General features: G+C 34.6%; 1 long non-coding RNA gene across 1 annotated transcript; it reads right to left on the reverse strand.

Moving 5' to 3' along the window:
- Positions 1 to 5,218: 5,218 nt before the first annotated feature.
- On the reverse strand, positions 5,219 to 11,584 carry LOC118624632. The gene is made up of 3 exons (XR_004958403.1): positions 11,526 to 11,584; positions 8,956 to 9,099; positions 5,219 to 5,390 (listed from the first exon to the last, which is right to left on the reverse strand). It is a non-coding gene; the product is annotated as an uncharacterized LOC118624632 (long non-coding RNA).
- Positions 11,585 to 17,202: the final 5,618 nt, after the last annotated feature.

Raw genomic sequence — 17,202 nt, forward strand, 5'->3', positions numbered from 1 at the left:
TTCAATACTCTGTATTAATCATTCATGAGAAAATAGTCCTAGGAATTCCTACTAACACTGACCTATGCCATGAACTCAGACGCAGGTTTGAGGTGTCATTTGGCTAATAATAAGAAATATCCCTCAAAATGATTTACTTATTTGAAGTTTACTTGGGCATATCAACAATCCAGCTACAACTGAGCCAGCTTATAAAGCATCCAATTGGTTGACTGAGTACTTTGAAAAATTCAAGGAGATTTATATTTAACAATTTGTATATTTCAATTTCCTAAAAAAAAAGGTGATATATGTTTTCTCAGTTGCTGTATCTGTAAAAAAAATTAAGATACCTAGGAATAAACTTAACCAAAGAAGTAAAAGACCTATTTTCAGGAAACTACAGGATATTGAAAAAACAAACAGAGGAAGATATAAAAAAGTGGAAGCATTTACCTTGTTCATGGACTGGAAGAATTAACATCATTAAAATGTGCATACTACCCAAAGCAATCTATAGCTTCAATGCAATCCCCATCAAAATACCAACGATATATTTCACAGAACTAGAGCAAATACTCCAAAAATTCACATGGAACCAAAAAAGACCCCAAATAGCCACAGCAACCTTGAAACTGAAGAACAAAGTTGGAGGGATCACAATACAGATTATCAAGCTATACTACAAAGCCATCATTATCAAAACAGCTGGTACTGGCACAAGAACAGGCAGATAGATCAATGGAACAGAATAGAGAACCCAGAAATGGACCCAAGACAATATGCTCAATTAATATTTGACAAAGATGGCAAGCGCATACAGTGGAGTCAAGACAGTCTCTTCAATAAATGGTGTTGGGAAAATTGGACAGCTTCTAGCAAAAAAATGAAGCTAGATCATTAACTTACCCCATACACAAGAATAAACTCAAAATGGATAAAAGACGTAAATGTAACTCGTGAATCCATACAAATTCTAGAAGAAAGTGCAGGCCACAAAATTTCAGACACAGCCAGCAGAATTTTCACTGATATAACACCTAAGGCAAGACAAACAAAGGAAAAAATGATGACATGGAACTACATCAAATTTAAAAGCTTCTGCACAGCCCTGGCCGGTTTGGCTCAGCGGTTGGAGCGTCAGCCTGCGGTACAGAGAGACCCGGGTTCGGTTCCCACTAAGGGCACGTACCTAGGTTGCAGTTTGTCCCCGGCCCTGGTTGGTCCTGTGGGTGGCAGCCACTCGATGTGTCCCTTCACGTCGATGTTTCTCTCTCTCTTTCTCCCTCCCGCTCTATCTGAACAAAAAAATGGAAAAATGTCCTCGGGTGAGGATAAAAAAAAAAAAGCTTCTGCACAGCAAAAGAAACAACCATCAAAATGGAAAGGGATCCACTATATGGGAGACCATAATAACCAATGATGCATTAGATAAGGGGTTAATTTCCAAAATGTATAGAGTGCTCATACAACTCAACAAAAGGAAGACAACCCAATTAAAAGGGGCAGAGGACCTAAATAGACACCTCTCCAAACAGGACATACAAATGGCCAAGAGACTTATGAAGAAATGCTCTACATCACTAATCATCAGAGAGATGCAAATTAAAACAACTATGAAGTATCACTTCACATCCGTCAGAATGGCCACCATCAACAAATCATCAAACAAGTGTTGGTGAGGGTGTGGAGAAAAGGGGACTCTAGTACACTGCTGGTGGGAATGCAGACTGGTGCAGCCACTGTGGAAAACACTATAGTGTTACCTCAAAAAGTTAAAAATTGAACTACCATTTGACCCAATAATCCCACTTCTAGTAATATACCCTAAGAAGCCTGAAACAGCCATTAGAAAGAATATATGTACTCCCATGTTCATAGAAGCACTATTTACAATAGCTAAGATCTGGAAACAAGCCAAGTGTCCATCAGTGGATGAGTGGATAAAAAAATAGTGGTACATGTACACAATGGAGTACTATGCAGCTGTAAGAAAGAAAGATCTCTTACCTTTTGAGATGGCATGGAAGGACCTGAAGAGTATTATGCTAAGTGAAACAAGTCAAGAAGAGAAAGACAAATATCACATGATCTCACTTATTTGTGGAATACAATGAACTAAACAAACTGATGAACAGAATTGACCCAGAGACATAGAGGTGGGGTACAGACTGACAAACCTCAAAGGAGGGGTTTGTGAGGGAGAGATAAACCACAGAACTTATATGCATGTATGCATGACCAAAGGACATAAACAACAAAGCTGGGGATGGGGCGGTGGGGAAGGAGAGGAGGGTGTTAATGGGGGAAAAGGAGAAACATCTGTAACAAAAAATATTAATAAAATAAAAAAAGTGAACAAGAAAACAGGACAAGATTGCTACAGAAATGAGCAAAATAGTTTGCTTTGAAATCTGTCGTTATTATAAGGAAAACACATTTCAGAAACCTCAGTTACTTATCCTGGGAATGTTACTATTGTTTGGTCAGAAGTAAATTCAAATTTGGACCAAACTGATGCAAAATAGTTCTAACTTATAGAAGAATTTGTGATCTAAAGTTCATGTCATCAAATCATTGCATTAACTTAGAGCAAAAACACAAGCAAACAAAAGCCAAGGAATATCTTTCTGCATGCAAAGTGCCGAAGTGGCTCTGAACTGTGACTCAGTTTCCCTGAGTTTTGTTCCTGGCTCACTGAATGTTTTGGTTACTTGGTCAGCTAAGATTTGCTACTATCACCACCCCATCCATGACCCGCAAATCCACCTTCATATTCTCCTCGTGGTTTTGGTGCACAGTTATATATATTTCATTGAAATGAGTTTAGCAAGGTGCACATTCCTTATTACCCAACATTTTCCTATCCTGCAACCGCCCCCTACAGCATACAGATGCACTCTCTCTTCCTCCTTTGTTTTGTTAAAATTAGATACTCTTGTGGATTCTTAAAGACAAACTGTGACTTATTCCCACCTTTCTACCTGGACATTCCCTAACTGGATTCCAACTAAGAAAGAAGACTGTTTGACCCCTTACTAGGTGCTGTATATGTATGATCACATGTTATCCTCAGAATAACCCTGTGCGTTATGGAATATTATTATCCTAATTTAACAGATAAGAACAATGATGATTGAAATATCTGACTTGCCAGAAATCACACAGCCAGAAAGTGACACAAACTCTATGTACCTTTCTCAGATATCTACATGGGTAAGCATTCTCTTATAGTGTCTAATTTGAAAAGAAATGACTTAATATAAATGGGAGGGGCCTCATTTGTGAAAAGAGTTTAACTTAAGATCAACAACCCTCATCTAGAATCTGGAACTTTATTTGCTTTTGGAAATGAATCTTTTAGTCCTAAAATGGTTTGGAAATATTTTTTATGGAAGTATTTGTAAAATAGATAAAAGAAAGAGTGTATAACTAATGACAGCATCTGAGAAGGGAATCCAGCTGCTCAGTTAATCAGATGGAATGTTAAAAGTTACTGCCAGTAAACATTACAATATTTGCCCTGGCTGGTTTGGTTCAGCGGTTAGAGCATCAGCCTGTGGTCCAGAGAGACCGGGTTCAGTTCCTGCTAAGGTCATGTACCACGGTTGCAGTTTGTCCCTGGCCCTCATTGGGTTGTGTGGGTGGCAGCCACTCAATGTGTCCCTTTCACATCGAGGTTTCTCTCTCTCTCTCTTCCTCTCTCTTCCTCCTACTCTATCTGAACAAAAAAGTGGAAATGTGTCCTCAGGTGAAGGTAAAAAAAATTACAATATTGCTTTTTTAAAACAATCAAACATATTCACATACTAATATAAAAGTAATCTTTGCTCATTTGGACTCAAAAATGGGATGATAGGAAATCATCATATACATGTACACACTCAAGTCTATCATATTGCAAGAATCTCCATATAAAATATTTCACACTCTAGTATGGTAAGCGATTTGACTCTGGGATTATTCTAAAAAAAATTTTTTCCCAAATATCAATCAACACAGATCAATAAAGACCTTTTAATATTGTTTAGTCTGATTAGAGCATTATTTAGCACTGTGTGAGTTTTTAAAAATGTATAAGACAAAAGTAATGCTACTCCTTCTTCCTTCTTAAGTCTACACTTTGTAATTATCTAACTGAAGTGGACACAGACTGAATATTGTCACAGGACAAGACACTTAGATGCTACTATATTAGATGCCATGAGTTTATGTGGAGCCTAGAAGAGTTTTCATCTACATACCCCAATATAGCTATCAAAATTCAGAGACGACCTTTGGGTTCAGGTGTCCAGTACTGATCTGATCAGGGTATTAGGTATGCACCTTAACTTGTATTCTGAAGGAGAGCTGATAACTTTGCAAACAGTATTAGCTTTTTTTTTTTTTTTACCCCCTTAAGGAGAACATGTTGGAGTCAGGGTATTTTCTCTCCGTTAAAGAAAAAGCCTAATGAAAGGTAATAGGGATGCATCTCAGCTTTTGGACTCAGAAGAATATTGCTAGTACCTCCTGATTATAAAAAGGACTGGAAAACACATTCAATTTCCCCCTTAATCTTTTGTACAGACTGATCTTCATTCTCAGTGAATATATCTGGCTCTTTCTACAGGCCACTACATTTGGGTTAGTCAGAGTCAGAGGATACGCAGGCCAAGCCATCACGCAGAGAAAGCAGTAAGCAGTCACAAGTCAGGCAAACAGTAGAAACTGAGGGAGCAAAATAAGCAAAACCTAAGAGGTCAGCAGTAAAGCTAATGGAAATCATAATCAGAGTGTAAACCAAGACTAGGAGGTAAGACATAGGTTTTCATGATCCAAGTTATTAAACCAAACATCAGGATAAGATATGTATCACAACTCAGACTTCTGGGTTAAACAAGAAAATAAGGGCAGAAGGCTAGTTAGTTACTAGTTGGAGGAGCATACTTTACCTCCTCTTCCTGTTCCACCTGACTCTCCTTAGAATTTAATAATACAGTGTTCGGCTTATTTCCTGCATGAACTTTCACACTGATTTTCAAGTTGTCACTTTTAACATTTTACTATTAGCATTATTCTTTCATTTTTGTGTGTGTGTTCAGAATCACTCTTATAGAAAAGATGGGTTTTCACAAAGGAAATACAAAAAATAAAAAATAACTTACTCTACTTTTGATTGAAAATCTCTTTTGAATTGCTCTCTGATCCCCATAAAACTGTTGTTAAACACTTACCGGTGAGTTTCTATCAGATGCAGTCACAGTTTAACTCGGACATGACTATCTTGCCCATAAGCTCTTTTCTTCGACTTTTGGAGCGGAATATAGTAGCTCAAATAAATGAATATGTCACTTCTCCATTTTACTTTTCATGACCATTGATGTGATAGATATCAAAATCAAATCCTTCTTTTCATTTTCTGCATTATGCTGAAAAAGAGAGCATAGAGGTAGTAGTGTCTCTTTAAATGGAATTCAATGTCTCATGAGTATTCAGGACTTAGAGTAACTGACATTGGCAAGGGTTACAGAATAAAGGGCACTGATGATAGGTCTATGATAAAAAATTGGTTTTATCAGAGAAGATGTTCTGCTTGCCTTGCTTCCTTTATCTGACAGCTAATCAAACTGGAACCAGATTATACCAGGAAAAATTACACTGTGGCACTGGATGCCATCCATTTCTATAGGCTGGAAAAAATGGTCATGATTTCTAGGTGGCCACATTTTTTCTCTATAGGGTAAATTATCCCCCTTATAATGTATCGTCTAGAAAATTAACACCATAAATAATACTTGGGTACTTATACCACTTTTGTCCATGTAATGATTAAGAACCACAATTTTCCATTGACTTGAAGATTATATAAAGGTCAAGAAAATAAAACAGCTTCTCTCTGTTGAGACTTCCACTATACAAAGGGCCTAACAAATAGATGGTATATTTTCTATATATGTTTAAGGTGATGTTTTATTTTTGAAAAGTAACCCTGGTATAAATAACAAATTTAATGTACTGAGACCTTATTAGTTACATTGCCATTGATAATAGAATTAATATTTTACAATTTTATATTTCTGAGTTTGTAGAAATTTTCCCATGCCTCATTTGAATCCCACAAAAACTTTATAAAAGAGGCTGCATTTTTATGGGAGAGAAAAAAAATTGTAACACTTATTAATAAACGCTTACTTTATGTTGGCATATGGGTACTTGCAAATCTATTACCTTTAATTCTTAAAACAATTCAGCATAGTCAGTTTGTAGATTAAGAAAATGAGACTCAAAGAGATGCAGTAATTTTTTCCCTGAATTTATGGAGAGTGAGTGAAATTCATTCATTTATATATCCAAGTCTCTACTCATTTTTCCACTTGGATATGTTTGTGTTATCTCATCATCTCAAACTTTACATGTCCAAAACTGAATTTATTGTCACTAGCAAATCTACTCCTCTTCATTTTCCCCTTCTCAAAATGACAGCACCATCCTCCCAATTGCTGAAACCGAAAATGGCATCATAAATATTTTCTTTTATTTTCCCAATTCCACATCAAGTTCATCAGCAAATACTATTAGTTATACCTGATTTACACTAAATCAGATCATTTCTTATCATTTCTACTTTGATCCCCATCACTCACCAGGACCATTTAAAATAGTCTAATTCCATACTAACTCTCTCTATGGCCTACGCTTTGCAAATCAGCCAGTGTGTTCTTTTGAAAAAGTAAATGATACTATGTCCCTTTGTGCTCACAACCCTGCAATAGCTTACTGTTTCACTTAGAGTGCTAACCATGGTTTTAAAGACCCTGTGTGACCTGCACCTGCTCTTCTCTTTTCATTCTCTCACCACCCTGCTCAGTGTGCACTAGCCTTCCTCACAGACGAAGCCAAGCACACACTGCTTCATGCCACTTGAAAACCTCTCTTTCTGAATTCCTCTTCTCTTGGATCTCTTCGACGCCACCTCATTTCATTCAGGTCTCGGATTGAGTAATTGTATCAAAAAGACTTTAATTAATCTATTGAAAATAGCACGCCAGTTATTCTCTACATCCCTGCTTTTTCTTCTTAGCATATTATCAACTGATATGAATTTATTTATGTTGTTTTATTATCAATCTCATCTTACTAGCATGGCATCTCTGAGAGAGTAATGACTTTGTTTTGGCTCATTGCGGTATCGCTAGCACAGAAAACAGTCTGTAGAACATAGACACACTTGATGAATATTTAAATATTCACATAGTCAACAAATATTTATTAAGTCTCAGAATGTGTTAGACATTATCTGCTAATAGATTTAAATCTCATGGAAAAAAATATTGATCATGTAGTTGTAAAAGCTCTGAGTGATAAAAGCAAGATTTGTGCAGCAGTGCGGGATCAGACAACAAGGGGGGCATAACTTCATTGGGAAGTTATCTGGAAAGTCTCCTAGATTGACTATGAGTGTGGTTTAGATGCAATGAAGGAAGATGGCAAAGCAAGAGGATTCCAAGAGATGGAATAGCAGGTGCAAAGCTGCCAGGTATGATGAGAGCAAGCACAGCTCATTTGAAAAGGTAAAGAATTTTTAAGTGGAACAATGAAACACATTGAGCAAAAGGAGAGTAGTGAAAATAAAGCTAAAGAAGATTTGCTTAGTGCATTAATCTTTTTTCCTCAACACAGTGCAATAAATTAGAGCTTTTTCAAAGATCAGTCTGAAATTTGAAGATTGGATTAAATGAAGTATGCATATGGAAATATTTAGGAAGCAGCAGCAATAATTCAATATGATAGCACTGAACATGGTAAAAAAAAAAATGGTTTCTAAAGAGTGCTCTTCATGAAAGCAGCAACTTTTATTTGAGATAACAGAAAGGTTTCACAAGATGGACAGGGGTGGCACAACACGGGAATGCTCTTAATGACAATGCACTGCACACTTAAAAATTGTTACAATGGTAAATTTTTGGTTATGTATATTTCCCACAATTCCCACAATAAAAATTAAAATATAAGGAAAAGACAAAACACAATAAATTTATAGAAATATTTTTTATAATCAGCTTTTAGTTTTTTATTAAAAGTGGAAAGAAGAGACTATGGACTTAAGCGTGATTGATAGATTTCTAGTTTAAACAGTTAGGTGGGGCTGTCAAGATGATATGCAAGTGGGAATATCAAATAAGCAGTCAAATATGGAAATCTGCAGCCCAGAGAAGAGGTCTGACCTGAAAATAACAATGTGGAGGTTGTTGACATGGAGATAGTAATTGAAGAGCACGTAAGAATGAGAAAAGTGAACTCACAGAAAATCTGACAAGAGAGTAAAGAAGGAGAAGAAATAGAAACAAGGATAATATTTAGCATGAGTAGAGCTTTTTAAGAAGGAGAAATAGGGTAAAAGTATGCTTTTAAGCCATACAGTTTCTAAGAAGTGTCTTTTATTCGGTAACAGAGTACATTGGTGTTTTTTAATGAAAACACTTTGAGTGGGGGAACAGAGCTCTAAAACAGAAGGGGTTGGAAAGTGAGTGGGAAGTGGAAAAAGATGAAAAAGCGTTTTAAAACACCCTGTAAGAAGTTGTTATGAAAGGGAACAAAAAATAAGAAGCACCTGAATTACTAGAGCAAGTCAAGGGGGCACAAATTTTTAGAATGGGAGAGATTTAAGCATGTGTAAATTTTATAGGAAGTTACATGTAGAAAGACAAAGTTTCAGATAAAAAGAGAGTGCTCTAGATTGATACGATGTTTGGATAAAAAAATCAGATCTAGACTTTGGCTGATGTAACAGGAGTAACGGATGTTTTTGTCTTAAATTAGGGTACTAAACCAAGAGGATTGTTTATGTCTCATAAACCCATAGTTATTTTTATGACACAGTCAACATCTTCTGTAAGAAAAAAATGTTCTGTGATACCCAAAAATAATTTTTGAAATACTTAGAATTATACGAAAATATTTTGCCTATTATCAAGGTGGTTCTGTTCAACTCACTTTTCCAGGTGTCTGCTACTTTGGTTTCAGACATCCAGGGTAGTTATTTCTCTCTGAACTGGCTGTCTACTCTCATGCCCTGGTGCCTGTTTCCTTTGCCAAGCCAAATCCTCATTTTCTTTGTGCTAGGTTGAGAGTTTGTTGCTAGGAATGCAAAAAGAAAGAAAATATAGTTTTGTGGATTTTATAAGGGAAACATAAATAGATTATTATAACCCAGCATGTAAAATGCTGGAATGAGGAAAGTATTTTCACTATAACAACCCCCATATTATAAAGAAACTGAGTCCTGAAGTATAGAACATGTCTCATTTATTTTTGCAATCTCATTAGCATGAAAAATTATGTACATCCAAAGAATTTAAAAATAATTATTGAACTACTGAATAATTTAAAACAGTGGTATAAGCTCTACATTTATGAATACTTTCATTAATGCAATAAAAGATCCTAAAGGTTTTTTTGTCACAATTCCCGTTTTGGTTTTTGCAATTATCAATCATTCCTAGGTGAAAACTATTAGAAAGACTAAATTTTTGTTAAGAAAGCAATTAGAATGCTCAAAATCATGTACCTTTACCAAAGACTATACTTATTTTAATCCCAAATACATGGCTTCTATCTACATTGTCCTACTCATCTGCTTCTCTAATATAGCATTATATTTTAAAGGCTAAGAATAGAGATCAGAATATTTTTAAATACTAATAATCATGTTGCATGTCAAAACGTACTTAGTGTATACCTAATATTAATTTTGAAATAGTAATGTTCTGCGGGTGTGTGCCGATGCAGTTTATAATTCCAGAAATAGCTTGATAAAAATGTTAACTTCTTGAGTTCCCTTATAAACTCATCTGCAGCTCAGACTTAAAGGGCATTTACATTTTGAGACTGGTAGAAGAAAATAATTTACATGAAATCTCTGTATTTAGATTACCATTTCAAAGAGAAATAGACTCAATCGTTTTTACTCTAAAGGATTGATGATAATATTGATTTGTTGACTTCTGATTATATTTCTGATTTGACGGTAAAAGCTCCTAAATGATGGAAGTGTTCCTGTTAAGTTATGCAAGATACGCAGGGTAGAATATATTATATACATAATTAATGAAATGTACAATTAAAATATTGCTGAACACAGTCTTCAGAGGTAAGTTCACATTTATGTGGACTTTTACCACTGCAAATTTGCCTGTCGAGTTTATTTTTTCTTTGAAACGAGGGCTTAACACACATCTCTGCTGCATTAAGGCCAAATTACAGAGAATCTGACGCCAACATTCTTCTCATAGTTATTTTTTAAATTTTACTTAGCCATTGAGAAGCTATACTGCATAGTGACTAAAGGAAGATTTTAGAAGCCAGGTGCTTGTGTTTAAATTCCAGCTCTGCCACTATGACCATCAACAAGTTTTTCCATTTTTGTCCTTTGGTTTTCTTATCTACAAAATAAGGATGATAATTTTATGTCTCAAGGGTAATTAGAAGAATTAAATAAATTAATGCAAGAGGAACCCAAGAAGAGTGTCCGTTACACAGGAAGCACTCAGTATGCATGAGGTGTATTGTCATTATGGCCTTTGAGCATATGGTTTTGGACTATTGTGAGCACTTCACCTACATCTTCTTGTTTTAATTGTAGAAATTCTAGTAGATGCTAAAAGATAATCAATAGAATTGCCATGTTCAATTTAGAAATAGAAATGAATAAGCATACAAAAACATAAAACTGAAGAAAATATACTGGTAAATTTTACCTAATAGTTGACACAGCAATAGTGAATTGCAATTTTCACTATTTCAAATGACCAATTAATTCATGTCTGTCACATTCTATATATTATATCTTATTAGGCCATTATCATAAACTGCAGAGTAGGAAACAACATACTCATTAATCTTTGTAAAAGGATCATAGCAAAGTAAATATTCTCCATTTGAAAATAAAATATGTATCTTATTAAAGAGCAAGTAGGGCAAGGGGGACTAACAAAACCTGACCAATCAATCATGTAATTAGAAATGGATACTAGAAAAAAGTAAAATAATACAAATTTAAATTTTAAAAAACTTATTCAAACTTAAAAATTTAATGGTAGATTTTTTTGTGTGTGTGGCTTTTTTTTTTCAGGAATTACCATAATGATTTATATATTTTTTTGAAAACTAATACTGGTCTGGCACAATGCTAACCACTTTACGTTAATTACCCTTTTTAATCCTAAGCATAAGAATGTTCTGTAGTACCATTATAATCTCTCACTGAATTTAAGAGGCACCAAAGCTAAGAGAGGCTAAGAGATTTGGCCGAGATTACACATCTAATAAGTAGACAAGCTTAACATCTAAGTAGTCTGTTTCTAGGACCCATGTTCTTAAACTTTTTGCTATATTGCCTTTTTATTTATTGAGAGTATTCAAATATTAAACTTTTCTTTAATATAAAATTAATTTTATTCCAATATTCTGGGAAAAAAAAAAAAACAGTCTTAATTTGAGTACAGAGATTTCAGGTTCTTTAGACTACTGGGTCTGAAACCAGATGAACTGAGTTCAAATTCTACCTTTGCTACTAAACAGCTCTTGATCTTTGAGATAGTTTTTAGTTTATTAACTTGTTTGCTTATCAGTAAATAAGTATAACATGCTTCACAATTATTATAATTTTTAGATGAATCAATACATGTAAATCATGTAGACCAGTGCCTGGAAAAAACAAAACAAAAACATTTGATTAATTTTAGCTATAAATATCATTTGCTAAAAGTAAGAGTTTGGGCTCAGAAAGTTAGTATATTAATTAAAATGGGGTTTGGCTGTAACTGGCAGAAAAATTGAAATGACAATGGCTTTAAAAATATAAAAGTTTATTTCCAACTCACGTAAAAGTTTGGAGAATTACTTTGGGCTTGTGGTTTGCCCACATTTATCCGTATACATCAGCTTTCAAGTCAGCAGAGAAAAGGAAAGTCTAAAAAAAAGGAATACTAAGTATAGACTATGTCTTAAAGAGAGGTCCCAGAACACATGTAACTTGATTTTACATCACTTTAGTCAGAAGTTGAGACAAAGGAATAACCAATAGCAAAGAAAGCTGGGAAATATCATCTTTATCATAGGTATACAAGAAGGGACAATCACTTTTCATAATAATGAATTTCTTATGAAGCATTAGATTCATCTTTATTCCCTTTTTAATAATATCCTCTGTCCTGGTTATATATGCCTCCTGTTATTTTCTCTTCTGTTTTCTGTTATTGCTGTTGCCGTTGTTGTTTAATAGAAAAACCAAAAAGCAAGAGTTACCAGTCTGAAGAGGGCAGCACAGCATGATGATAGCACTGTTTCTGTATAACACATACGTAAAGGAGAACCACAAATCTCTCTGCTTTTTTTTTTTTTTAATCCTCACCCAAGGATATTTTTTCCATTTATCTTCAGATAGAGTGGGAGAGAGAGAGAAAGGGAGAGAAAAATCGACGTGAGAGGGACACACCAACTGGTTGCCTCTCACAGGACACCCAGCCAGGGCCAGGGACAAACTGCAACTGAGGTACATGCCCTTGACTGGAATTGGAGCCATGACTCACTGGTCCAAGGGCCAACACTCTCACTGCTGAGCCAAACTAGCCAGGGCTCTCTCTGTTTTTTTCAATCCCTTGTCTCAAAAGTAGATTTGTTTGGTAAAACAACACATATTTTTTTCTACATACAAATATTTTGTAGAAATATAGAAAATAATATTTTTCAATGTTCTATTGAAGTGCTTAGATAGTTCACCAAAATATTGACTTTTTTAGCTAATGTTTCTTGATCCATTCAAAAGATCAAACTTTTGTTTCTGGTAAATAAAACTGCATAAATTTATAGTCCACAGGCAGTCTCTGAAAATTATATTTTTTGGTGTTGACCTACATTTTAAAAAGTATTAAAAGCAGAGAAAAAAATCTTTATAATGGAGAAAGCTGACCAATGTTACCATAGCCAGATAATTAAAATAAAAAACAGTGATAAAAGGTGTTGATAGAATATTCCCTTAATATGATGTGATGAGGGTGGTGCTTTGTCTCTGTGGTCTTCTTCCCCCAAAACTCATAATCCCAGTCTAATCATGAGTAAAACATCATACAAATCCTAATTAAAGGACATTTACCACTACTCCTCAATTGTTAAAGTCATCAAAAATAAGGAAAATCTGGGAAACTGTCATAGCCACAAGGAGCCAAAGGAAACGTGACAACTAAATGTAATGAGATATCCTGGATGAGATTCTAAAACATAAGAAGAGTATTAGGGAAAAAGTAAGGTCATCTGAATACAATATGGACTTTAGTTAATAAAAATATATCAGTTTTGGTTCATTAGTTGTGACAAATGTACCACTAATGTAAGAGGTTAATAGTAATAGAATCTGGGTGCAGGTATTTAGGAGCTCTCTTTGCAACTTTTCTGTAAATGTAAAACTATTTTAACACAGAAAAGTTTATTTAAAAGTCAATAGTTTTGTGTGTGTGTGATTACAGCTACTTTTATAAAATATCAGTGGAATTTCTCCTTCTAAAATATTACCAGTTTTATACTTAGGCAACTCTCTTTAGAATGCCATTTTTACAAATAAAGGTGTTAGTCAGGCAAATGATGCAAAATCCATAAAAACAGATTAGTTTGAAAATGGCAGAAATCTATGCAATGTTTCTACTGCTTGCTCATCTAGAGATAACCTGAATGGGAGAGAGAGAGAGAGAGAGAGAGAGAAAGAGAGAGAGAGAGAGAGAGATTGAGAGAGAGAGATCCAGAATCCTCTTGACCCTAAATTTTTCTTTTGTTGTTGTATAATTTTTTTTGTTGTTGATTGATTTATTTGAGAGAGAGAAACATAGATTTGTTGTTCCTCTTATCTATGCATTCATTGGTTGATTCTTTTACATGCCCTGTCCAGGGATTGAATTCACAGCATGGGCATATCAGGACAGTGCTGTAACCACCTGAGCTACCTGGCCAGGCCCAACTTTGAATTATTTTTTATCATTATAGTTAAAGGGCATTCTAAAAGTCACCCAGGGTAGTTTGCAGATTTCTTGCCCACTGAAGTTTTTTGGTAGGAAGATCTCCTGAACAAGAACCTTGATCATCAAACAACTGTTTGACGTCTAATGACATGTTCAGAATCTACATGTCTAGAATTGAAAAAAAAGTTTTGTTTGTTTATTTATTTGTTTTACACCCCACTCCCAACTAGTCCATAGAAAGAGTAAGTAAATATTATTTCAGAAAATATTATAAGCAGTTAGGAAAAATGGACCCATTACTGATAGGTTAACTTCCTGTTTAATAAAAGATTATTTCGAATTCCAGATACTTGTGTCTCTAGCATTGTTTGGAAAGTTGATTTTTTTGTTGTTGTTGTTTTCATGCAGCAGAGATATTAAATGATTCTGGCATGGCTTAATGTACACTCTGTCACATAATAGAACTATGTCTTCTATGTCAAGTTACATCTTTCTAGGTCTCAATTTCCTCTTCTATAAAAGGGGGAATAAAACTTACCTCATGAGGTTGTTTGAAGCATAAATAATATGATGTCTATAAAGCTATTTTTATAGTACTAGGCATAAAATTGCTTTTCAGTAACTAGTCACTTGAAATATTAGGGGTTGGATAAGAGTAGTATTCAAAGTTAATATTTTCAAATATAAGATCTTTCTAGGAAATAAAAAAGAAATAATGATTCTATTTTTGCCTCATCCATTATGAGGTAGGTGTATATCTTTTACTTTGGAATGGAATTGGAATGAAGACCCTTCTTAAAATCGAAACATTTGCAGATTTCCACATAAAAATAATTTGACAGACAGTAATCATGACAATATTTGACTATTATCTATATTTATATAATACTTTCAATATATTTAAAATTTAACTCCAATAACATCTATTTGTATTTCTAAAATTGTAGTTTACATATGTGTAAAACCTAATATTCCTCAGTCTAAGAAAACAGTTGATGTGCATATGGATTTTTGCATGTACTCCTTCTAATAATACCAAGGTCAATACGAGTTCATGCTCCTCTGCGCTGCTCTGAAACCACTGTATTAAACCATATTTTTGAGAAATTAAAAAATCTAAAAATCTCTGGTATGCCTATATTATCCTGAGACAATGTAATATCTGCTGTTTAAGGGAAAAAGACTTGAGATAATACCTTTGTTTCCTCACTGCTGTTGTTTGCATGCATGGTACTGAGAATTCATCCTAGGTGTTATCCTCCTAGTATCTTTATAAACAAAAAGCATATGAGACAAAACCTTATTGTCAACCTTTGAGACATTCTGCATTATAAAACATAAAATAAAAAAGACTCAGAAAAATAAAAATAGCAAGAAATTCTATTCTGTCTTGACGCAAGAAATATGCAATATAACAGTAAACTCTCCAGGTCTAGTCACTATTGGATGCAGCAATGACAGATTCTGATGATTACAGCTGTCTCTGCTATGCCCAACCTTATAAAATAGGTCATCTACATGTGGTCCATATCGTCTGCCAATCCTTCTAGAGAGCCCATAGAGCATAAATTCAGAGCCTGGTACTACTAAGGTTTATAAGGCTTATAAGGTATCTATAAGTTCACTACTCAACAGCAATAATGACCACTTGACATAAATGAATATACACATGGTGCCTGTCTTAGAAGAACTTACAATTTTCTTGAGCCAATAAAGTGGTTAGCAAATAGAATTTAAAAATTAATTATTGTTGTAGTATATGTTAGTTATCACTTTTGTGTTCTCTGTCAACTTCACCCAAATAAGACTCTGATCATGTAAATGGGGTAATTTGGTTTGAAATTTGAGAATAAAAGCTACATCCATCCTAAGGATGGGGCCTGGCAAAAGAAAATGTCAGCTTAAACGTAGGTATTGCTGAATGTGAGCAGAAGATACAAGGGTACACATATATTAACCCTTATTGTACAGAGAGTGGCAGATTCAGTGTGAGGATGCCTCCTCTAGTCTTTCACATAAAATTACAATAAAATCGGTGGCTTGTGTCCAGAACCCTGTTAGCTGGAGAAGACGAGGCCAGAGGGTGAAGGAGAATCACAGTGGACACAAGTGATAACAATTATACTTTCTCAGTAGATTTTTAAAACAGTCTAGATTCTTCTAACATTGTGTCCTGGAGAAGTTAGACAGGCAGAGCCACATCAGTAACTTGACAACAAAAGAAAGTTGGCAGGTGTGAAGCACCAAGAAATTACCATCTTTTTTCAGCCAAAGGGGGGAAAAAGGATAAACCATAAGATTGTCCTTTATTTATCTCTGTCAAAGCAACAAATAAACTACATTTAAATTTTAATTAAATGCTTACCAATATTCCTCTCAGTTATAGTGAGCATCCTTAAATCTAATCGATCATTGTATCCTCAGTGCCTAAGACTGTGTTTAATTCTATGAAAAGTTTCAATAAGTATTTGAACATTATAAAAAATATTGAATTAACAAAAGACAGTTTTAAAAATTCTACTTTCATCAAGACTCAATTACAACAGGAGAGCCCATATAACCCACATGAGGGACATTCCTGAAGAACCTAGCTCAAGTAATCAAAGATATTGTGCCACTGGGTCCCATGGGATACCTACTACATAAGGCTACCCTACCAAGACTGAGAATTATAGCAGATCTACCTAGTACATAGACACAAACACTAAGAAGCAGCCAAAATGGATAGACAGAGAAACATGACCCAAATTAAAGAACTGGGGAAATCTCCAGAAGAAATGGAAGCAAGTAATTTATCAGATATATTGTTTAAAAAAAATGGTTTAAGGATACACAAGGAATTTAGGGACAACTAAAACCATATGAAAAAGGACCTGGAAATCATAAAAAAGAAATAGTCAGAAATGAAGAATAAAATATCTGAAATAAACAATACACTAGAAGGAATAAATAGTAGGTTGGGTGAAACATAGGACTGAATCAGTGATTTGTAAGAAAGGGCAACAAAAAGCACCCAATCGGAGCAGTAAAAAGAAAAAAAAAAAGAATTTAAAAAAGTAAATATAGCTCCAGCAGATTTGGCTCAGTGGTTCTAGAGCATCAGCTCACAGAACAGAGGATCGAGGGTTTGATTCCTAGTCAAGGCACATACCTGGTTTACAGGTTTGATCCCTAGCCCTGGTTGGGGTCATGTGGGAGGCAACCAGTTGATGTCTTTCTCTCTCTTTCTCTC

The sequence above is a fragment of the Molossus molossus genome, unplaced genomic scaffold (genome assembly GCF_014108415.1).
Source record: "Molossus molossus isolate mMolMol1 unplaced genomic scaffold, mMolMol1.p scaffold_m16_p_10, whole genome shotgun sequence".
NCBI classification, from domain to species: Eukaryota; Metazoa; Chordata; class Mammalia; order Chiroptera; family Molossidae; genus Molossus; species Molossus molossus.